Here is a 24386-nt window from a genome sequence, read left to right on the forward strand (position 1 = left end):
GAACGGCCGAAACGTCGGGAAATTTACACAGATTGTCGTATACCTTAAAAAAAGACTTAAAAAGACAGATTAATCCCATCCGCAAGATCACATAAAATATTGAAAAATTAGAAATGGAATGAAAAGTGAAAAAAAGTCTGTGGAACAAAATGAAAAAAATTATGAGAAAGGGAAACGAAATGAGAAATAAAATGTGCAAGCAAAATGAAAAAAAAAAAAAAACCGAAGCAGAGAAGGGAAGCTGCAAACATAAATGAGAAAGTAAAATGCGTAAGAGCAAGAGAAATAAAGGTAAATGTTGAGGGAAAAAAATGTAACTTAAATGAAAAAAAGAAGATCGAAATGAAGAACGAAAAGTAAACATTGAAAATAGATTGTAATAAGGCAATGGTAAAGTAAAGAGAAGTAGAAAAACAAATCAAGAAACAGATGATCAATAGGGAATAGCAAAATAAGAACCAGAGGAGGAAAGTTGAATGAGAAAGGTAAACAAAATCGAAAACGTGTGCTAGGAAAAAAAACTTGAAGAAAAAGATTAAACTTTCAGCCAAATCAGAAGTAGTCGATTAAATTGTTTTTTTTTTTTTTTTTTTTTTTGGAATTGCTCAAAAGTGAAAAGTTATATGAAAACATACGATACAGGACGATGTGGAGTTAAATTGAGAAAAGAAAATTGGTGGGTGAATTAGTGAAAAATGATTTTAACGTTAAGAGACGCAAGGACGAAAGAAAAATTAAAAAAAAAAATGGATAAAAGCCAAAGGAATAAGAAACAGGAATAGAGCACCTAAAATAGGAAAGAGAACGACGAAATGGGAAAAATAAATGGCAACGGAAAAATGGAATGGATAATGAAGGCAAAAAACTGTAAAACTATTGGAATAAGAGAACAGAAAGGGAAAACGGAAAACAAACAAGAAAATGAGTAAGAGAAAAGAAGAAAAGAAATGGGAAAAGCGAACCTAAAAGGAAAATGCAAGAGATGGGAAAAAACAACAAGAGAGAAAAGTAGGATTAGAAAATATGGATAGTAATAGATAAGAATGATTAAAAAATTAAAAAAAAAAACAACAGTGAAAATAGCAAGGCGAATAGAAATTGCAAAGGAAGATGCGAAAGTGAATAAATATGGAAATGTGAAATATGAGAATCAAACTGAAAACGAGAAAAGAAAAAAGTAGAGTAAAAAGGTAGTATGAAAGTAAAATAGAAAATAATTTAAATAAAAGTTCTATTGTACTTAAACAATTTGAAATTAAAAAGAAAAATGTGTGAGGGGTAAAAAAACTAAAAAAAGCAAACAGATGGGGCACAAATATAAGAAATGTGATTGAAAAGGGTTTGCGGAAAAATGAACATGTATATGGAAAAATATGGCAGAGAATAGAGTGAAGTGAAATTAAGAGAGGGAAACGAATAAGGGAAATAAGATAGATGAACAGGAGAAAATGATATGAAAATAAAAAGATGATAACATTATAAGAGATATATCCTATGATAAAGGAAAACGGGTAAGAAAAGGTGAAAAAAAATGGAGAAAAATATGATGCAAAGAGTAATGAGAATAGGAAATAAAACAGCGAAATGGAAAAGATAGGCGACTATAAAAGACTGAGTTTGAGAGGAAAAACTGTAATAATGTTGGAACAAGGAAATAGAAGAGGGAAATGAAAAAAAAAAGAATGGAAATATGAGAAACAAGGAAATATGGAAGAAAAAAGAGAAAATAAGATGGGAAAATCAAAATAAAAAGATATGCGAAACGAAGAAGAGAAATAAATATTGAAAATGAAGAAGGAAACTATAAAAAAAATGGGAAAGACAAATGAAAAATGATGTGGCAAGCAAAAAGACTTGGTACGGTAACGAGAATTGCCAAAGGGAAATTGAAAAGAAATGAAGAAATTGATTCCTATGGGGAAAAATAAAACAGGAAATAAAATAGGGAGAGTGAAATACAACTGAAAAAATGGTAAGAAAACTGCTAAGGTAAATGGGGAAGGCTAAGGAAAAGCAAACATGGGAAATAGAAAAATAAATAAGATTAGGAAATGAGAAGAATGGTAGTGATTTGAAAAATAAATTAAGCGAGACTGTGTTTCAATAATAACGAAGAAGAATGCGGGAAAGTACCATAACTGGGAGAGGTAAATTTGAGACTGTGTAACATAAGCAAAGCCTTGGTGCTATTATTCCGTATCCGTATATTTAGTATACTATACACAGACTTCGCAGCCGGCTGTTGAGTGTACAGGACAATTGCGGGGCTAGCGCTACGATCCTACTGACATTAAAAGACTCTCCCAAGCCGGGACTCGAACATATGACGACTGGCTTGTAAGGCCAGCATCGTACCCCGAGACTAGCGGGAGACTGCATAGTTTCCTCCAGAAACAGCGCTTTTCACAATTCAATTATCAAAATTATAGCGGCACAACAAAATAAACGCATAATTTCGCATTAAAACGAATTTCATAAAAAAGATATATTAACTCAGAAGAAAATCAATCGAAAACTTGATAAGTGGCGGAAAGCAAAAAAAAAACACATCTTTAAAACTTCAAAAACAATTTTATAGCTAACCTTTCATCATGACACGCAATATTTTCCATCGGCAGGAAATGAATTCCAGAGAGTTTTTTTTTAATAAACTCCCCTGGCACCTGTTTCACAGTGACAGCAAATCACCACCGTAGTGCAATATAGTGTTCCCGGGAGCGAATGAGAATTGCACCAACTGGGGATCGATCCTGTTCTGCCAGCGCAAAAACAAGCCCGAACAAATGTGTTGTTTCCTTTCCTTCTGATGGCACAATGGCAGCCGTTCCACTTTTGGGGAAAAGAACACAAACAGAGCTTGTACGGAGCCGAATGGGAAAATTGAACTGCCAGACTGACTGCACCGGTTGTTGGTTTGTTCGTTATTGTAAATATTTACCCTTTCCGGTGGGGAAGATTTCACGGGTGTGGTGCGACCTTGGCCGGTCCCTAGAAATCCAATTTGAATATGACAGTTCCCATTGCAGTTATGACTTGATATTGGAAGATGTTTCAAAACGATGCTTTTCGGGTATGCGGGTAACCGATAGTGGCACTAGCTACGCACTTCAACCGCTGTGCAGCTGAAGAGGCAACTCGGGAGTTGATAACTCCCAACCGCATTGAAACCTGCGGGAGCTCTCGTTGGTTTTGCAATCAACTGCAAAGTTTCATCCGGCAGCAGAGTAACGTGTCTGCTCTAGGTTGAAGTGCAAGAAGAATGAAGCTCATTAGATGAACTTTATGCACATCCATTACAGTAGCGTAAAGTCGTTCTACATTCACTTCGCTTTGCGATAGTCGAATGCTCTGTCTTTCTGTTTGATCCAGCTGCTTTTTCTTTCGCCGTCATTGGATTCTCCCCAAACTGTTGCGACGGGGTGACGATTTCACAGCTTCTGCTGGCAGAATCGATTTTCTTCAGGATACTGCCAGACCGAACGCTACTTGCAGCCATCAGATGCAATAAAATAGATGATAGATTAAGATAACCCGATTCTCCCCACAAGGAGTAACCCCAAACCCGTGGTGTCTTCCATCATTTTTTCTTCTTATTCACAGTTGGATGCTCCGTTACGAGACACATTGACCAGCATCAGCTGTGGACTTTATTCCGACCAGCTTCCGGCAGCGGTTAAAACTGGTATCTTGGCTGGTTGCCTGCCGAACAGCTGTGTTGTGACGTGTTCCGGTAGCTGAATTGGGAGCGGGAGCTCAGTTTACCCCACATCACCATGCGCTGCCGGAGTCAATAAATCTTCGCTGTTTACGACGCCGTTGATCAGAGAACCGAGCCGAAATCCTCCGGGGGGTTTCCGCAATCAGTTTTGGCGCTGCTGTGCTAATATGACAAAAGTGAGATTGGGTGGGTAATTCAATTAGTGTTTTTTTTTTTCGTTTTCTTTCTTTGCCCCATGTGTGGCTCGGAAGAAAGAGAAAAATTGAATACGCTTGCCTTGTGGTGGAGAAGCCACTTTGCCTGAATTACTGATGAGGTGTTGAAATTTATTTTGCGCAATTCTGCTAAAAATGTTTCAGCGTGAGTGGGTAATGTAATATTTATGTTTTCGGAAATATGCTACATTTTTCGCACTTTTGCTTTCTGTGGAAGCGATAGAAGTTAGCATATTAAGAAAATTCAATGGCGTCACGCATTGATAAATGCTAATCGTTAAATATAGATTAGCGGATTTTTCGCAAATCCCTATATCAACGAAAGTACCAAATTCAGTGGAAGAAAATTAATGCTGAAGTATTTCGCAATAATTTGCTGTGACATTTGTTTTATGTGCAGAAAATCGAGATCCATAAAGTCAATGAAATTGAAAACTATCACACTCCACAGGGGAAGTCTATATTTCGCCATCCAGCTAATCTATTTGCGTTTTCTCGATCTCTCTTCCCATCTTCGTACTAACCGTTCCATTCATCTTAGATCACGCATACACACACAATGACTAGGCTTTCTCGGAAAAGATACCGAGCTTTATAATCCATTATTCCACACTCTCCCCCTGCTGCCAGCACGACCAACCTCAACCTCTATCTACGGCACCACCGCGCGGTACAGTGCGGAGGCGGAAGTTTGCCATTCAAAGGGAAACCCGCCACCTACGACTTTTCCCGGAACACAGGAAGCCTTACGTCCTCCCAAAGAGAAAAAAAAGCGAATGAGATAAACGAAGGCAGCAGGAAAAGCACCGATCCTATCTACAATTTACATCGTCACAAGTAAAAGAAAACATAAATTGTCCCCCCAATCGGCTCTCGGTAAATATTGATAAAAAAATCTTTTCGCTCTATTTGCCCGGTTGGGTAGCTGCAGGCACTTTTGGGGGCAAACAGGCGTTTGCCACGTTGATCGAAATTAAGCCCGGAGTCTGCGATTGCGAGCGGTCGTTATCGGATTGGGGGTGGGCCATCAATGACGTCGAGTTGCTTTTACGGTTTCTAGGTGAAAATCCTTACTTTTTGAATGAAGAAAAATGTTCTGGTCCAAAGCATATGAGGAGGTACTCCGTTACTGAACGATCCCCTGCTATACTGCTGCCACTGTCGTCAATTGATAGCGTATTATGGCAGTATCGGGAAAATTTGTTGTTGCACATGGACCGTCTGCGAGCAGCGCTAAATTCCGAGGACTGATGACGTACAATGTTTGTTTATATACACAGAATGCTAAGATTAGTGATGATTGTGACACATTTTCTCGTTTTTCTTCTGCTTGCACGTTTCCACGAAAATATATGGTCTTATGGAAACTCTTCGAGAGAGCAGTATGAAGCGTTGATCAGCGCTGATTCAGTGACCTTGGGACGAATCAATATAAAAATAATAATGCTTAAGCGAAAATGTGTCAGACAGTGGCGATTAGAATGTAATTTTCAAAAAAAAAAAAAAAAAAAATGATCACTTTGCGGAATAATGATCCAGAGAAGATCGCAAGTTTCGCGCAGCTCAGTTTAAAAACCTGGAAGAATATTTTGATCTATATAGTAGTCCATTCTCAATTCCAATCCATATCTAAACATATAAAAATGCAGCACAGTCTGTCTGTCTGTCTGATTCATATAGGCTTGGAAACTACCGAACCGATCAGCGTGAAATTTTGTATATAGGGGTTTTAGGGGCCGGGAAAGGTGACTAAGATAGTTCGAGACACATCTTTTCTAGATGTGAGATCAAAGATAGTTTCTGCACATCTTGAAAACTAACCAAGCAAATGGAACCAAATTTGGCATGTGAATGTTTTCAGGAGTAGCAAATATGTCCATGTTGGTTCGACACCCTTCCCTCATCTGGAAGGGAGGGGTCCCATACAAATGAACCACAAATTTCTGCACATCTCGAAAGCTAACCAAGCAAATGGAACCAAATTTGGCAGGTGGATGTTTTTAGGAGTAGCAAATATGTCCATGTTGATTCGACACCCTTCCTTCTTCTGGAAGGGAGGGGTCCCATACAAATGAAACACAAATTTCTGCACATCTTGAAAACTAACCAAGTAAATAGAACCAAATTTGGTAGGTGGATGTTTTTAGGGGTAACTAATATATCCATAATGGTTTGACACCCCTCCCTCTTCTACAAGGGAGAGGTCCCATAAAAATGAAACACGAATTTCGCACAGCTCGAGAACCAATCAACCGAATGCAACCAAATTTGGTATGTTAATGTTTTTAGAGGTAACAAGTATGTCCATAGTTGTTCGACTACCCTTCCTCTTCTGTGAAGGAGGGGTTCATAACAAATGAAACACAAATTTATGCTTATCTCGAGAACCAACCAGCTAAATGGAACCAAATTTGGCAGGTGATTGCTTTTAGGGGTAACAAATATATCCATAATGGTTTGACACTCCTCTCTCTTCTATGAGGGAAGGGTCCCATACAAATGAAACTCAAATTACGCACAGCTCGAGAACCAATCAAACAAATACAACCACATTTGGCAGGTGAATGTTTTTAGGTGTAACAAACATGTCCATAATGTTTCGACAACCTTCCTTCTTCTTGCATGTCTCCAAATACCATTTCGAAATCCAAAATGGCGACTTCCTGTTTCTGAAAAATACCGGCAAATGACCAAATACCACCCAACATGGGTATTTCCAGAATTGTTATGATGCACTGAAGCCACAAATCGACCTCAAACAACATTTTGAATTGTTAGATGGCAACTTCCGGTGTCTGGAAAACAGCCGAAAATGATCAAATACTACTCAATATGAGCGTTTCTTTAATCAGATTGACGCACGGAGGCCAGAATTTGTTCTCAAATGCCATTTTGAAATCCAAGATGGTGACTTCCGGTTTCCGAAAAACAGCGGCAAATGACCAAATACCCCTCAATATGCGTATTTCCGGAATTGTTATGATGCACTGATGGCCGATTTCCATACAATATGAGTATCTTCGGAACTAGAATGATACACAGGAGCTAGAATCGACCACAGACAACATTTTGAATTCTAAGATGGCGACTTCCGGTGTCTGAAAAACAGCGGCAAACGACCAAATAACACCCAATATGGGTGTTTCTTAAAACAGAATGACGCTCAGGAGCCATAAATTGTCTCCAAATGCCATTTTTAAATCCAAGATGGCGACATACGGTTCCTGAAAATTAGCCCAAAATGACCAAATACCACCCAATATGAGTATCACCGGATCCAGAATGATGCAAGGAGCTATAAATTGACCTTAGATACCAGTTTCAATTGAAAAATGGCAACTTCTGGGAAAAAGCCGAAAATAACCGAATACTACTACATATGGATATGTCCGTAATCGAAATGATGTATAGAAGCCAAGCATTGACCCTGGACACCATTTTGAATTAGAAGATGACCACTTTCAGATTCTGGAAAACAACGAAAATAACTGAAATGCACCCAATATATATCCGGAATAGAGGTGATGTACAAAAGCCAAAAATCGAGGATGTTGTCATTCCGATAAAACCAATCATTTTTAAACGATATAATCCAATCGCAAGGAATCAATGAATTTGAAATGCTTAAAATTATTAAATTAAACAATAAAATAGGCGGGACGAAGTTTGCCGGGTCAGCTAGTCAAAATATAATTTTATTCCGAATCTCAATCAAATTAGAAAATAGTTTTATGTAAAGCTTCTCATTAGAATTGATATAGAAATTTAAAATAGAAAAGGTTTTCATTGAATATATTTTCGGAGTAAAATTCAATGAAATCTTCCTCCATTTTCTGACCTAATGTCATTCCCGATTCCAATAAACATTCTTATTCCCATGTAAATTGCAATCTGAATCTCAAACGCTATTTTGATCTCAAATCTTATATACTTACTCTTACACACCAATTTCTATCGAAAACGTGTAATCTGTTTCAACCGTTTCAATTTTTTTTCCATCAGCAATGGCGCTTTAAAATCAATTCAATATTTTTCTGAATATGTTAGATAATGTTTCTGTTTTACTCGTGGAGCAACAATTGGGACTAAGTTGGTGGTTTGGATTTTGACTAGCATTTTTAAACTATTATCACTATCTTCATTCACTGCCCCATCAGTTTCAATTTTGCTTCAATACAATCTTTTATTTACGTTTTTTTCGACTTAGCTGAATACAACAAAGAGTATTTCTCATTAGATATCGATTCTCTTACATCAGTAGAGTATTTTTTGGGAAATTTCACGAAATGTTGTTTGTTTATCGCACATTTTTATCTGCTCATGCGTCGTCTCTTACGCTCTAACTGAGCGTAAACGCAAACAATAACAAATACACAAAACTGTGCACTTCCTGACTGTTGAGCGGAGATGCACGCAAAAATTTAATGGTGCGACACCACATACGAAACCACTGTGCGGCAGTAGCACAATTCGTCCCCTTAATGCTAGAACTAGATAACTCGAAAATTGACGTTTCGAGAAAAACGAGTTTGAAAATTTGACCTACTCAGGTGATGACGATTCAAATGCAATTATTAAAGGTTCAGATTTTATGAAACGCAACCATATCGTTTCAGGCCCGTTATAGCAACGAAAAAATCAACAAAAAACCGAGTTATTCATTTTCACTACAAAATACGCTTGTTTTTCGTTGAGACATCTAGTTTAATTGATGTTTGATGAATAACTTGTAATTGATGAATTACTTTTTTTCTTGTTATCGTTTTTCAACGAGTTTTGGATATGTTATAGAGCTCGACGCGATAAATATAATGGCATACTTAACTCAAAATCGACAAATTTCGAGTTATCTAGTTCTAGCATTAAGGGGACGAATTGATGGTTAAGATTGAATCCTGTACAACGAATGTGTGTTTGACATGACACATTGGATGCTCCAGCATATTTTCAATATATTAGACTGCTCCGAACCACTACACTTATATAACTTATATGAAGTATCAACTGGTGTTCAGCAGGCTGGTATCGTTGAAGCAGTGCATCCAGCAACCAATACTAATAAGCTGTTCCACAAAAACTGTCCAAGATTTTATTATTTTTTAATTGTCATTTTTGGTATGGCTGAAACTTTGCATAGACGTTCCTATGGGCAAAAGATGACATTTTATGCTGTTGGTTTAAACATTCAGAACACGACTTATTTTTGAGAAGCTGTTGAAAAATGCTATTTTGGGAATGTATTGATGATTATAAATATTTTCAGAGTCAAAACGGTTTGTGTGATCGGTGTGACGTCTTCGGAAAAGTTGTACCTAGATAATAATTTTTTGTTTCCAAAAAATATTTTTTTTGAAGTTTAAAGAAAAACTAGACTATAACTACAAAAGATTTCCTGAACAATGGAAAGTATCCGATTGTAGCGCTAGAGCTCTACCAGGACCTGTGATCACTAAAAAATGAAACACACGAAGTCCTGTACGCGAACATTCCATTCGCGGAATCACCTCTTTTGGATGATAGATAAAGATGATTGATTTTATTAAGTTACAATTTTGCTTAAATATTAACCTGTGAAAATCAAAGCGAAAAGACTCTTCTCCTCCGACCTGAGTTATCGCCTATCTAGCGGTTCTATTCTAACCTATAGTATTTATTACTCTGTTTCGTTTTCGAGTTGAATTTTAGTACATATTATTATACCGCGGGCGTTCTAGAGCGCGGGCATCGGAGCACGTGCGAGAGCGTACGGTATTTGTTCACGCGCTAATTGTGAGTATCCGAGAGCGCGCAAGCTCTCGGTACCGTGCGCAACCGTGAGCGCCTAAGGGTAACCGTGAGTGACGCTGTGCCTCCGGCTTCTGTTTTGCTTATAGTTAAATTGAAAAGGTAAATATTGTGTGGCATGCTCGTTAGGATATTTACATTTCGTAAGCCACCGATCGTCCGACGCCTTATAACTAGGACGCGTGGTTATTGTTTTAATACTATTCATAAAAAGGATGTTTCGATCTGTTCGGTTGAGTTTATAATACAAAAATGCCTTGATGTCGTTCTGTTCAGCCAACAATTCATAATAAGGATGCTCTAGAATGCTATGTTATTGTAACTTGTTTTTTTTTTTTGCGAGTTAAGTAAATTCTTCTGCAAGCTAATGCTCTAGTTTATGTTGAAATTGTTTTGATTCTCTACAGTATTGAGTAAGCTCGGGGGCAGACTATGGATTTTAGCCTGAATTCTGATGCATCGTGACGGAACATTGGGTAATCTTCGCGGGGTGTGACGTCACACGATCATGAAAATATCTGCAAAAAAATACAATAATTTTTTCCCCGATTTTTCCTTGATCAGTTTTCATTGTTTACATCATCTTTTGCAATTTTAATAAAAAAAAAAAATTATTGATAATAATTGAAGAAATATTTTTTACAACTCAATAAAAACTGTTTTTAGAGTGCATACGTTTTTTGAAAAAAACGAAATTACCGATCAAACAAATTCGATTGGAAAATCATCTATATGTGACGTCACACCCGTGCAGAAAATACCTTATGGTCCGTCACGCAGAATTTTGTCATACGGTACATTTTAGCTTAGTCCGAAAGACAGTAAGCCTTTCGTTGAAAGAAATGAAAAACAGGTAGAGTGTAGAACCGGGACACGGCCGTCCGCCGTTGTCCACCAAAATAAGACCATTTGTAAAGGTAACCGGAAAAATCTTGAAGAAAGACCATGAACGATTCTGCTATGCAAGCGTTGGCGAAAACACTTTGCCTTCCGCGATGAATAGTCACTAAGCCACCGAGGCATTGAATAAACAAAAATAAAGAACTCGACAAACGGTAGCGTAGCTCAGCGTCGCCCATGCTCACGCGCGGGTTCTTAGCGCTTACGCTGGCGCACGTGTTTGGAAACACATGTTATGGCGCTCTTAATCAGAATGCCCAAATTGTATTAAATGTTAAGCACAAGAAAGAGACAGGCCAAAAAATGCCATAGGCCAGTATAGAACAGCTAGGTATGTGGTGAACGGATCGAAGGGGAAAAGCCTTTTGCTCTGAGTTACCTGCAGGGTATATTCAAGCAGTGATGTACAAAATAAAAGTTAATTATCATCAGCTCTAATCTGGTGTTTTAATTCCGCGCCAATTGCTCGTACAGGGATACATAGAAGAAGAAGTCCCTGGTAGCATATACCCTACAAATACATCCGCCCAAATACAGAAAATTGCAGTTTGGTTGTTAAAGTTTTTGTACTATTGAAAATTGTCAAGACTTGTTGCAACGACGATTTTGACCTCTGATTGGTCATTAAATGCTTGGTTTCCGTAGCACGAACGACACAATTTTATACCTAGTATACCGAGTATGCACTCTTTGAGCTATACAAGAGCCTCCTTCTGCTTTACCAACCTGTTTACTGGGAGATGCCCTAAATAAGTAGCAAAGGATGTAGTAGCAGCAGCGTTAGGGTAAACAGGTAAATTACGCTCCCCCTCCTTAAGGAACATCGTCAATATTGTAGTTATGTTCATCATAAACAACAAATCTTTCATGCAGTTAGATACACTATTTAGTTGGTAACGCATTGTTATTATTTTGTTTTGTAATGACTGTTACACAAAAACGCCATAAATTTTTTAAAAAATATGATAAAATCGCAAGCTTTTCAATCTACCGGGGCAAAACGCTCCAGATGCAGTATAATGTGCTCCATGCAACATCTAGTGTGAGCATGTATAAAACGCCCCAGTCCATTTATTCGGAAACATGCAAAATATAAGATATGAGACTACTGGAAATCTGTAGCGGTACATGGGACCAACCTTCTATGCAAGTTTGATAACTGTCCGCAGCAGTAAAAAATAAACAAAAAGGAATTTTGATTTGAGATGCCTCAGATCTAATTTCTTGCAGCGTTTCCGTAAGGTTTTTTTTGCTAGTATAAAGTTTATTACCTGGTATTTGCACTTAAATATTTCAAGTGAAGCTGTATCAAGTGATGAAACGGTAAATACGGTATAACTTGCTTAAATATTTAATGCTTTCTGCTACACTACAGCTACGGGCGGTATGCCCCACCTTTAGTCGGGCTGATCGGGTTCATTGCTTTAGCGTTTCCTTCTGAGACTTCAAGTGTTGTTTCATTTCGCGTGCTGAGCTGTAGTAGGGGCATATGAAGCTATTGCATGGGCATAATATACTGCATCTGGGGCGTTTTACCCCGGTAGATGGGAAAGCTTGCGATTTAATCATATTTTTTAATAAAATTATGGCGTTTTGGTGTAATAGTAATTACAAAACAAAATAATAGCAGTGCATTACTAACTAAATAGTGTATCCAACTGCATGAAAGATTTGTTGTTTGTGTAAAAAATAACTACAATATTGACGATGTTTCTCAGGGGGGAGGGGCATATTATACCTGTTTACCCTATATGCCTCTACTCTAACTCAGTACGCAAAGTGAAACAGCATTTGAAGTCTCAGAAGTGAACGCTGAAGCCATGAATATATCAGCACGACTAAAGGTGGGGCATACCGCCCATGGCTGTAGTGTAGCAGAAAGCATTATATATTTCAGCAAATTATACAGTTTTTACCGTTTCTTTACTTGATAGAGCCGCTTATAGGTTCATTTAATATATATACTTGTCGGACAAAACATCAAGACCAGTGCTCAGGCAAAAAAAGAAAGTGACAAAACTTTGAAAAAAAAAATAAAAAACCAATAAAAAAAAATTCAATCAATTTTTAATAATTTATTTGCATTGTTCAAAGAAATTTATAACATATGTAATTGAAACAATAGTCGTTCATTGAAAAATGCGTTTCAAGAGCATACTTGATAACTAAAAAGACACGACAAAAGTTAAGACCGGTTTTGAAATTTATGGTAAAAATAGGAGGAAGGAAAGGAAATCCATACCGTTAAAAGCTTCTAGGGTTGGTACTTGGTTGTGTAACCTTTGTTACGCATCACTTCACGCACCTGGTTCGGCATGGATTCCAACAGGCTTGGATCCTATCCCACAGTTGTTACTTATTTTTGGACTTCTTCATGTACACCGATCTTTTCACGATCTCCCATAGGTTCTCTATAGGGTTCAGATCCGGTGACTGCGCTGGCCACTCCATGACGTCGATTTTGTTCTTCTGGAGCCAGTTTTTGACGGTCTTGGCGGTGTGCTTCGGATCGTTATCCTGTATGAACTGCTATTTTAGGGGCATCTCCCATTCGGCATTTGGCAGTATAACATCTCTAGGATTTGGGCGTAGAAGTACTGATCCATGGTCTTATCCACCCAGTACAGGGGGCCTACTCCGTACCAGGAGAAGCACCCCAACACTATAATGTTCCATCCTCCATGCCTAAATGTCTTCGTGGTATACTGTGGCGTGGTATAGCGCAGCCTATTGGGCGATGGACCCAAGTTCTTCCGTCCGAGCTGATGAGGTTTACCTTTGTCTCATCCGACCACAGAATATTTCGCCACTTCTTTCGCAAACTCCAACCGCGCCTTCAGATGCTTCGGCGTCAGCATCGGGACGTTCCGGGGGCTTTTACCACATAGCCCCTGCTCCACCAGCCGCCGCTGAACTGTCCGGGAACTCACGGACATCTTCAGTTCGTCCCGGACTTTTTTCGAGGCCTTGCATGAAGGGATCTTTCTCGGAGGCTCGTTTTATGGCAGAGTTATCCTCCGCGATCGTTTTCCTTGGGCATCCCCTTGTTTCGTATTTTTTGCGGTCGTGGAGGGCATCAAACACGAAGGTTTTTGATCGTCCCAAGTACTCTGCGATTTCGCGTTGGCTGCTTTCTACCTTGAACATTTTGCGAATGACCATCCGCTGTGTTTCTGTGCAATTCTTCGCGCAACCCATTTTTCGTTGACTGCAACTTACCAGGACCCGAATAACACATAATATCACCGAGAAATAATCAGTTTTCTTCAAAAATCAATCGAAATAACACTCGAAACAGCCGAAACGAGGAACTGGTCCTAAGTTTTGTCGCACCGGTTTTCAACCTTTGGCCGCAATCAGTGCGTCTTGCTAAAACGGGTTGCTTTGATTGCGTTAATTTTGGTGTTTTCAAAGTTGTTATTTTAGTATAAGTGCTCGCCGCTAAGTTCCGCATATACTATATATGAATTGGAAGTTGAAAGCTTATTTGAATTTTTTGCATTAGAATGGTCTTAACGTTTTGTCCGGCACTGAAAGTGCAAATACCAGACATTAAAATTTATACACTAGTAAAAAACCTTACGGAAACGCCGCAAGATATTAGATGTGGGGCAGCTCAAATCCAGAGTTATTTTTGTTTATTTTTCGCTGCTGGTGACAATTATCAAACTGCATAGAAGGTTGGCCAATAGTCTCATATCTTGTTTTTTCGCATGTTTCCGAATAAATGGTGTCCTGGTGGTCCTGGGAGGCGTTTTATACATAGTTATCCGACAGCGGTTTATAGCAGCAGGTGCAGCGATTCCACATACGGTTTGGGATGCTGGTAAATAAAATCTGCGGGCCATTAAATTTTCAGTAGGAAAACAATTTTCTACTCTATTATCAGAAGAATGCGTTACTCCCACTTTCAGGAATAGCACAGCGATGCGAAGAGCATCTTGAGTTGGCCGGCACTTCCTCCAGTAGAAAGCTCTGCCGTGTTTTGGCAACAGCCAAATGTGTCTAGTTTTCAGTGTGAAAACAGTCTTCCACTCTGTTATCAAAGTGTCTCATTCAGATTTGGTAATATAATTTGAATGCAGTGTTATCAAGATTTTGAAATATTTTGCTTTCTCCCATCCTATTAAACAGAAGATTCAATGTCTTCGTCATACGCAAATTCACCATAATTTAACTGACGATGTAGCACAGAAGTGCATTTTTTTTAAATTTCAAAATCTGATTTTAAATTTTGAGAACAAACTGTCCTTTTCAGGACAACCAAACAAATGAATGGAAAATTCAATATTTTCTCATTTGCGCCAGAATAAAAAGTGAAAAGTTATTTTAACCTTTATTCTGACCGTTGAAACTTAACTGCACCGCATAGTGTTTGTTCCATTTCTGTTCAGTGATATCGTAACTTTAGGTGCAAATTGAATTTTTTGACTAAATTTTGAAATGTTCAATACAAACAACGTACAGTATCTCTATGTTAACTTTGTGGTCATGAACTGTTTTTCTGGACAAAAATCACGATCATCAGCCAAATGACTACGATTTGATAAGGTTTGACCGTTAGAAGTAAATTTTTCGATAAATTTTACATTGTGCACATTGAGTACCACATATTGTGGTGTGCATTCACGACGAGAAATATAGGGTAGGGAAACTATTACGAGCAGCCTGTGGAGCCGCTGGTGTAGTGAGACGAGCTACACGAACTGTGTATAGTGTAATACAAACATAAGTATATCAGTTTGTTTACTATCTCTGTCTCTCTCTGTCAGCACTCGTTTTCAAAATATAAAACAGATTTAGCAAAACATAATAATAATCTATTGAAAATCCCATTCGAGGGACACTGTTTCAATCACCCGTACCAATATTTTAGCAATTTGCACCTGTTTTGCAGGGGATTTTGGTTTTCAGCACCCGAATGACTGCAATTTTGGTTAAATATTTTTCAATTCATGTTTTTTAGAGATTTTTTGAATTAAGCGGTATTTTATATATTTGTGAGAAAAAACGCTACTATGTCTTATGTACGACGTTTCGGCCTTTGGACTTGGCCTTCCTCAGGGGATATAAAGTTGTACCGTTTTTCGTTCAGCGTACAAAGATTTACGATAGGTTGTCATAGCTATCGATAGTTTCTCCTTCAAAGTACCACATCACAAAGCACGATGCGTTGGTGGTTTTAATTCGTTTTCTCGGGCTTTTTATCGCACCTCTGGAAACACTAAGATGGACTCTAACTTATGATACACCCTTAAGCGCAGTATGCAGTTCAAAAAGGAATTCATTTTCCTATCTCAATCCCATGTAAAACTCAGGCACTGAATCAGGCAATGAAATTTCTTCTGGTAGCTAGTACGCAGCTAAAAAAAATCATAAACCGAAATGGAAAACAAAGTTTACTTGCTGTGAACACTGCTGTGAAGCAAAATGTCACTTTTTTTGCACGGAATAATTAGCACTGACATTATTCAGGTACTGAAAGTGTCAGGCAGTTGGTCGGTCGTCTCACACCCAGCGATGCCAGATTGGAAGACATTAGCCTACATTCAAAATATTTTTCATGTTATAGTTACCGGAAAAGTTACGTGAATATTTTCCACTATCGTTTTCTAGTAGATTCTACGTGATTGTCATTTGAGCTCATGAAATCAAAAGAAATAATTATCGGTTTCCGTTAGACTCTACTAGAAATTTGGGAAATAAATATTGAAATTCAGTCCGCGCCCAAATTTGAGTTCATCATGACCTGGTGAGATGAATTATCCTTTGAAACTTTCAGTAGATGCATGCATTTCATGTGAGTTTCACGTAGTACTCATCTACTGGTAAACGACGAATTTACATACCTGATTTATTACGCAACATATTTTAATAATTTCTGAAACCCGTTTCCTAGCTCATCAAAAACTAGAGAAATAAATGAAAATTGTACATTTCGTAAAACGTAATTGCTATCAGATATCACTCAGGTATGCAAATTCGTGAATGAATAAAACAACAAAAAAACTGATAAATATTACGACATTCCCGGGGATTGTTATTATCCGCTGCTGCTGTTTTCGTTCAGGTAACTCTTCCACCTTTGAACTGAAGCTGTGTGAAACCTTTAAGCTCAAGTCTCGAGTTTATTAGGATTTTTCGAAAATTCACTTATTTGCAAGCCATCCAGAAATTTTGTTTTATGTTCAGAGTCAGACAACAGCTTCGCAATTTTAATTTCTGGTTATTTTCGCACTGAGAATTCACGTGATACATCCTGTTTGACGTTGTCAAGTTCACGTAGATGGTACGTGATTAACCATGGTATGCATGAGATTTTCACGTAGATGTTATGTTTGTCACATAAATTATGCAAAATGACAGGAAACGAACAAGTATAGGAACTTTCACGTAACAATCACGTGAAAAATATTTTGAGTGTACGATGAAGACATCCATTTTTGTGACGAAAACGTGAAGACATTGGAGAAAACATGTGAAGACATTGAAAAATATGTGAACGACCCGAATTTTGCATATGTGAATTAGTGGTGACCTGTATTTTTTTTTGATCGACAGTTTTCGATTTGCCGGAAAGCTTTTTCAGCCTTCGGGCTTCGGGTAGGAAGACATTTTTTCGCGGACCAGACTTTTGAAAAAATTACCTGGCATCCCTGCTCTCACACCAGATCGCAGTAAACAAGTGTGTTAGAGTGTTCTAGAGAAAAGGAAAAATCATGCGCTCACTAACGTCAGATATCGTTACTGTGAAGCATTCTCAGCTGTCAAAATTCCGTTTGGTAAAAAGGGCAAAATTTCGTGAACCTCTTTACTTTTCAACTGCGTACCACGCTTTAAGACTGAAAAAGCCGTATTTCCCTTGGAATTTCATGTTACAGTCGTCTTTAAATTCGAATTCGTGAGACAACTAAACAATAAGAGTTTTCGTTTTTCATCATTGAAACTGTCGACATTGGGTGTTGTGCGTGGATCTTCTTCGTTTATCACTGTTTTCGGACCGGCCATCTGCAGAGAAAAAGTGTTGTTATGAATATTGTTATGCAGTTTGAAATGAAAGCTGCAATCATAAATGTGTGAAGATTAGTGTACATTGTGCCAGACATGATCCAGTAAAATTATATGATGATTTCTGGAAGCAGCCATTTCATCCGGTGGCGGAGCGCTTCCTCGAAAGTGCTCACAATCACCAAGGAAACGGTGTGATTGTTTATGTGCGAGTGGTGAAAAAAAAGTAACGGAATGCTTTGTGCGCTGAATGCTGACTCGATGTATAAGATAAGTGCATTGTGTTTATATTTACAAAAAAAAACATTTCTCGCGTAATTTTTCAAAGCGACCTATCTAACATTGAGAGACTCTCTTTGTTTGCTTTCTCTTTGATCAATAATTATGTTATTTTTTCCATATTCCATAACACTCAATGCATAGTAAGCAAGACAGTGTTACTATCTCTCGATTAAGGGGAAGAAAGCTTAGAAAATATATATATAATGACGACGTAATTAACGAAACAAAGTGAGAGAAGAGAGAATCTGTCATTGTTACTTAGGTCCCTTTGAAAAATTACGCGAGATTTATTTTATAATTTCGCTCAGTGGTTGAGTGATTCTTTTTCGAAACTTGAGTAGATTTTTATATCTTCCGGGAAATAGCAAATATAAGCTAGTTTTATAAAATCTTTTCTTATACTTTCAAGATTTAAATACTTAAACTTTCACATAATTTTTTTGGTATTTCGTCAAGCTTCATTTCAAGATTTTTCTAGCTTTTGAACAATTATTGATTTTTGAGTGACTATTTCAAAGTTTTGTAAATAGGGATTACATGAATGCACGACTGTATGTTCAAAGTTTTGTAAATAGGGATTACATGAATGCACGACTAAGTGTGTATGTTTCACTTTTTCGATTTTTTTGCTTTTGTTTTATATACTGTGTTTCAATTTTGACTAGTTCGGCATTTTGTTAATAAACTCAATATACTGGCCAATTTGGATATCCACGTTTTTGAATAATTAAGGCTTTGTATGCATGAAACTTTGCCAATTTTTCTATTTAATAGGTAACATTCGCATCGAAATGTCGTGTCCCCGAGCGTCTGCGTCGGTAGAAGGGAAATTAGCGGTCGTGCGTAATGCTTCGGTGTAAACCGGCTCGAGAGAGTTTTGCTCATATGAACGTTTTCGAAATGAAGTGATTTCGCGGGGTATACCCAGAATACTTGTTCATGTCTCACAGTAACCATTTAGCCGAAAATTTCGTTCGGTCGATAAATATCGTAACTAACGAAAACGCGATGTATAGCTTCCAAAGAATCACGTCAGCCGACGTGTACTCGGGATTGACAAATAGCTGGTTGCTACAAGTGGCAAAGGCTACTTCACGCGCGTCGTACGCAGAGGATCGCGGTGTTTGGCAAGAAAGATACTCATGGTTCGTTTCCGTAATAAGCGCGCAATCGTTTAACTTTTAGAGCAGACGAAGTGAATACGAGAGACGTCGTTAGTCGATCTGTTAGATAGAAAATATCCGGTTGACCGAACCCCTAGAAACTCAGTGCTTATACCTTTCATGAGGCCGTTTTATTTTCAGATAGATCACCAACGCGCAATAGCTTTCGGTATAAAGAGGATCACCTTACGAGGAGATATCCAATCATTTGAAGTTGTCTCAATTCGGTCAAAGATCCAGTATCCATGCGTTCGATTTATTGTTGCGGTGTTACATTGTCAAACTGAATCAGTTCGAATCGCATTATGATTATCGTGGCGGATGTAATGGCGCGACACTTGTTCTAAAGAACCCGACGCTCGAAATCAGCGCATCGTTTACCAAAACGAACCTTGCCCTTTCTCCAACATCCCAGTGATTCCTCGTGGAAGTGCAGAGGTGTTCTCGGCTTCCATAAAGCGAGTATCACGTCAACATTTTCCTATACAAACTCCTTCTTTGACCTGCATTCGGATGCGGCCGGCGCTGGTATTGCCTAATAAATAGATTAAGGTCACCAGTTTTTACACATTGAAGATGCATGTTGGTCCCAAGCATCATCTATTGGTTCTCTGTGTAATTACTGCTGATCTGGCAATAACGGAGTAGCAACCGCGGGCGGTCAATCATGCTCATGCTCATGCTCATCATTGAAACTGTCGACATTGATCAAAATTCGACAATTGGAGGCCCGTTTTCTTCGTCTGATCAAAATAGTGCCACTGCTATATATAGAAAAAAAAGCCGTTAAGAGTGCACCAACACCAATTCATCCGCATACCGACGATGATGTCAATGCATCTAAGGCTTGGTTTATATCTATTCAAAAACCGCTAGGAGCGATTTTTCCATCGCTGGTTGTAAGTGGCTCCCCCTTTTTTCAAGCTATGCCTCAGTTTTGCAAGAAGCGAAGAGTCAGCTCATAGCCACACACAAAATAGAACTATCGTTTTGCGGGTTCGGAAGTTACCTCTCAACTCCATACCAGGTATGGAGCACCAACTCCAAAACGGTCACTGGTTTCATCAACCATGTTGTTGCGAATTGGGACACAGGCTTACAACCAACAAGCTCAACTCCATCAATGAGTTCGAGCATCCTGTAATCTGTGTAAAGCAATCGAGGCCAGCCACAAAAGACAGTCATTCTTGTCGCAGTGGCACTTCTGCCCAATGCCCTTCAGGCATACAAAAAAAAAATCGTGTTGCGGATTAGGAATTAGGAAATCAAATTGCTCTCATGGTAGGTGGGAGTAGATAGTAGTACTGCCGTAATCTCGTATGCGCCAGCAAGTAAAATTTATAGTACGGAGCTTTATATAAAAAACGTATAACAGGTATTCGAACGAATTTCAACACAGTGTTGTTAGTCTCGCTCGTGAGCAGCATGCAACACGTCATGTGAGGTTCTCGTTGCTACCACTATCACACACTGGAGAATTCTACATTCAAGCGATTTCTCGTTCTTTTTCGCTTTCTTTCTTACTCGCATTCGCTCCCGAGATCATATGCACACACTTCCGTCTACTCGTGTGTACTCGTGTGTACCTACTCCCTTACTCGCAAGAACGACCAGTCGAAGACAATTGTTTCAAGATGATTTGCGATGGTTGCAGAGGGACAAAAAAAATAATAGGGTATCGGACTACTTCGGCAGCAGTTTGCGTCGGCTGGTTTTGCATCAAACTGCTGTAAAAAAACTTACCCTACATGTTGAGATACTTTACATATTCTTCGCCCCACTGCCGACTGTCGGTGCATGAAGCAAAACCGGGAAGAAAGCATTTTCGTTTTCGAGCACAGTTTTTCAAACACTTCTCCTGGTCGAGCAATGTAAGTCGAGTACTCCTACTCGCAAGCAGGAACTCGCGTACTCTTTTACAGTCACTGAGTAGCAATACAAAAGAGTTTTTGTGTGTCGGTGCGCGCTTGATGCTACTCAGAGGAATGCATGTAGAATAAAGAGTATCTCGAAAGCCTGTGTGAGAAGCGTAGCATATGTCTCGCTCTCAAGCAGAAAAGAGGAGGAATGTTTTGCTTCTCGCTCGCTTCGCAACGCTTTTTCATCAATCAAAGTCAATGACAAAACAATGCTGAACGTATGATTTGTGGAAAAGGTTTCACAACCGACTGACGTACACATTTCGACTAATCAAAGCTAAAAACAAGGCCAAAAATCAGGCGAAACACTCAGTGTCAGACTAAATCAAACTAAACAACCAATCCCTACCTTTTTTCCCGAGCACTAAAGTATACAAACGATTTGAATTTGTAAGCGATTTGTTGTTGTTGTTATTTTCGCTCGGCCACCGGAAGTATAACTCTCAGTAGTCACGTATAAAAGCTAGCATACTGAAATTTAGTTCATCGACTATATCCGATCACCGTTGCAAAAGGATGCTTTACTGGGAACTGGATCGACCAGCAGTAAGCAGTGCTGCTGGCAATTCTCTGCACGGCAGGCGATGCGATGGTTTAAAATATCTCGCAGCCTTCCATTATTGATGAATCAACAGAGGAAAACAGTGGATCGCACACTGGTGATTGTAGATTACCTTCCTCAATGCTAGATTTTGGACCTTCCGTCTGGAGGAATGTGGTACCTACCAGCCTTTCGAAAACTAAAACCAACCGTGCTTTTAAGGACGAACACATATTTTGAATTGAAGTACCTAAAATAAGTTTTCCATCTCTCAGTACTACAGTACTTGAAAATCTATCAAGAAACAGGGTTCACAGTCACTTTACAAACAAATAGCGAACAAATTGTCACAAAATCGGCACAACTCATAATTCATAGTATAGAGGAAAACGGGTTTGAAAATTAGCGTTGGATTTTACAAATTCAAAACTTGTCGGGCTCATTGAACCGATTTGACTCTATTAGATATAAAGACATTTGAAGATATGTGAAAGGTAAACCATGACTCGCGCAACAATAAGATTAAAATCAAATTTCAAATTCTTTTGTGGCTAAAATTGAAATTGATTTCCGCGATCCGCAATGTTTTGATGAGTGACAAGAAAATTTCAACTACTTTACAATAAAACGAATTTGGACCGCGTCAGTGCAGATTGCCATTTCGTATGACCTGGAATGGTTCTCGTTCTGTTGTTATCTCGGCAGCATTTTCTACTATTTTCTGAACCTTCCCTTCTTTGCCGCGAACAGACATTATTGCACGTATTGTCTTAGGCATATAAAAGAAATATACCAGGCTTTCGAAATAAATTTTAAGAGCATGAGAAGCCTCGTGGACGATAGAATGAAAGAGAGAACGAAGCACAACGTGCGAGTGTCAGAAAATTTTTCAACTACTTCACAATTAATTGATTTTGGGGCACTAAGAAGCTGATTTTTATCGTTTTAAATAGCCAATGAACGTTCATGGAACTCTGCAGTATAGAAATCTTTGCCGGTTGAGAATTCCGGCCTTCTGGTAGCATAATGAGTTACAAGCAGTTTCCCTTCTCACCGATCCATAACTTCGCAAAACTATAATTCTTTCTTCTTTGGTTTGAGGAATCAAAAATTAAACTGAAACCGTCAACTGTTACAACACAGCTCAATTGCCTAAATATAACTAAATTCAAACATTTTTGAAATATTCAACACAATTTCTTTTCATTTCTTTTGCACTGACCCGATATAAGGTCATCTCAAATTGACTTCTCAATAAGAGCAAAATAAAACTCAATTGGCCTGGTTTCAAATGATCGAATACATAATTGAGCATACAAATTTGCAGTAATTTCAGAATTGCTAAACCTAGGGAAAACGTGAACTGTTTTATTTTGCCACATAAACATTGGTTCGTCTTTCAATGCAGTCGCAGCGCAATGTTTTGGCAAATTCTAGGTTTTTTGTTAGATTTTATTTATTTATTTATTTATTTATTTATTTTAGTTATTATCACATTTTTTATACAGATTTTCCAGTTATGGCGATTTTTAGGTGGATTTTTCCATTAACCTGGTTTGAAAGAGGAGGATGAGTGCTCTAATTTTCAGTGTACGTTCATATCATCGTGTGTTCCAATTTCTGTTTTTTTTCTTTGATAATCCCAGGGCGGCTAACTAGATTAGAAATGGTACGCTAGCCCGTGCTCGGACGCGGTCATTAGGAAGATGCGAGCTGTTTAAGGAGAAACCTTATTGAATCCAAAAATGGCCGACTTCGAGTCACCACTTCGAATTTTCGAAAGCACAAGACTCGGAAATAGTTGATGCGTTCCCTGTGAAAATGCTATTCTATGTTTGCTGTGGTGAAGTATACATAAAATAGAATTTTCATAGGGAACGCAATGAGTATTTCCGAGTCTTGTGCTTTTGAAAATTCGAAGTGGTGACTCGAAGTCGGCCATTTTTGGATTCAATGAGGTTTCACCTTGAGTTCAAGCTTCTTTCAATTATGGCACACAACAACTTATTGTTATCAAAATTAAGTCAGAGATGAGATTCCAAATCAATGCAAATGAAGTAACGACCCGTAAATTTATAACGAATGCTCAAACAGGTAGTTTCAAACACATCCGAACGATACAAATGGCTGCCGTTTGTTGCGTGCATCCATGAGCAATCATAACCTAAATGGGATCAAATCAACTGCAACAGCGCTACAGCGCTATTGTCCGTCACAATCATCGTACATTGATGATAGAATCATTTGGAATCAATATTCGATTCACGCAGTCTTCCACTCTAACAGGCACATTCGTGCTGTCTGTTGCCAAGGCATAATCAATGCTAAACTGCCATGATCCTTCTTCTTCGTGTCCTGCTTCGTTTTCCTCGTTTTCCACTACCCGTGACAGTGACACGTAGACCAGATTGGATGTTGTCGATTGAGTGTGTTTGGGGGGGGGTCGGAGGGATGGTCCCAAGTGTGACTACACGCGTATGGCATGGTACGCAGCATGTTATAAGGTTCCGCCCGCTTAGAGTTGTATACCCCATTTAGACGTTTTCGCTGATGTGGTATGCAGACATTGTTACCGGACAAGAATGTTGATTTTATTGATGGAGTTGATTGATCGGAAACTTTGATTGATAGTTCATGCAACGCGTGTGGAATGTTGGTCATGTTTGCATTCAGTTGCTAATTATTGTTAAGATGGTGTCGAAAAAACAAATATGTCCCAAATAAATTCCAACCCACTTAGGCAAACAAATTAAACCCTTTCACGGGAATGAAAGCCAATTCCGGCCAGGTATAAAAAGAGCGCTTGCAGCGCTTAACACAGATGCTTCAATTTTATCTGTCTATATTGACTCGATT

At 38.6% G+C, this 24386-nt stretch overlaps 1 protein-coding gene across 2 annotated transcripts in view; it reads right to left on the reverse strand.

Moving 5' to 3' along the window:
- The window catches only part of LOC129725330 (5-hydroxytryptamine receptor-like), a 396266-nt gene that overhangs the window by 83782 nt on the left and 288098 nt on the right, over positions 1-24386 (reverse strand). The window lies entirely within an intron of this gene.

This window comes from Wyeomyia smithii, chromosome 2 (assembly GCF_029784165.1).
Source record: "Wyeomyia smithii strain HCP4-BCI-WySm-NY-G18 chromosome 2, ASM2978416v1, whole genome shotgun sequence".
Taxonomy (NCBI): domain Eukaryota; kingdom Metazoa; phylum Arthropoda; class Insecta; order Diptera; family Culicidae; genus Wyeomyia; species Wyeomyia smithii.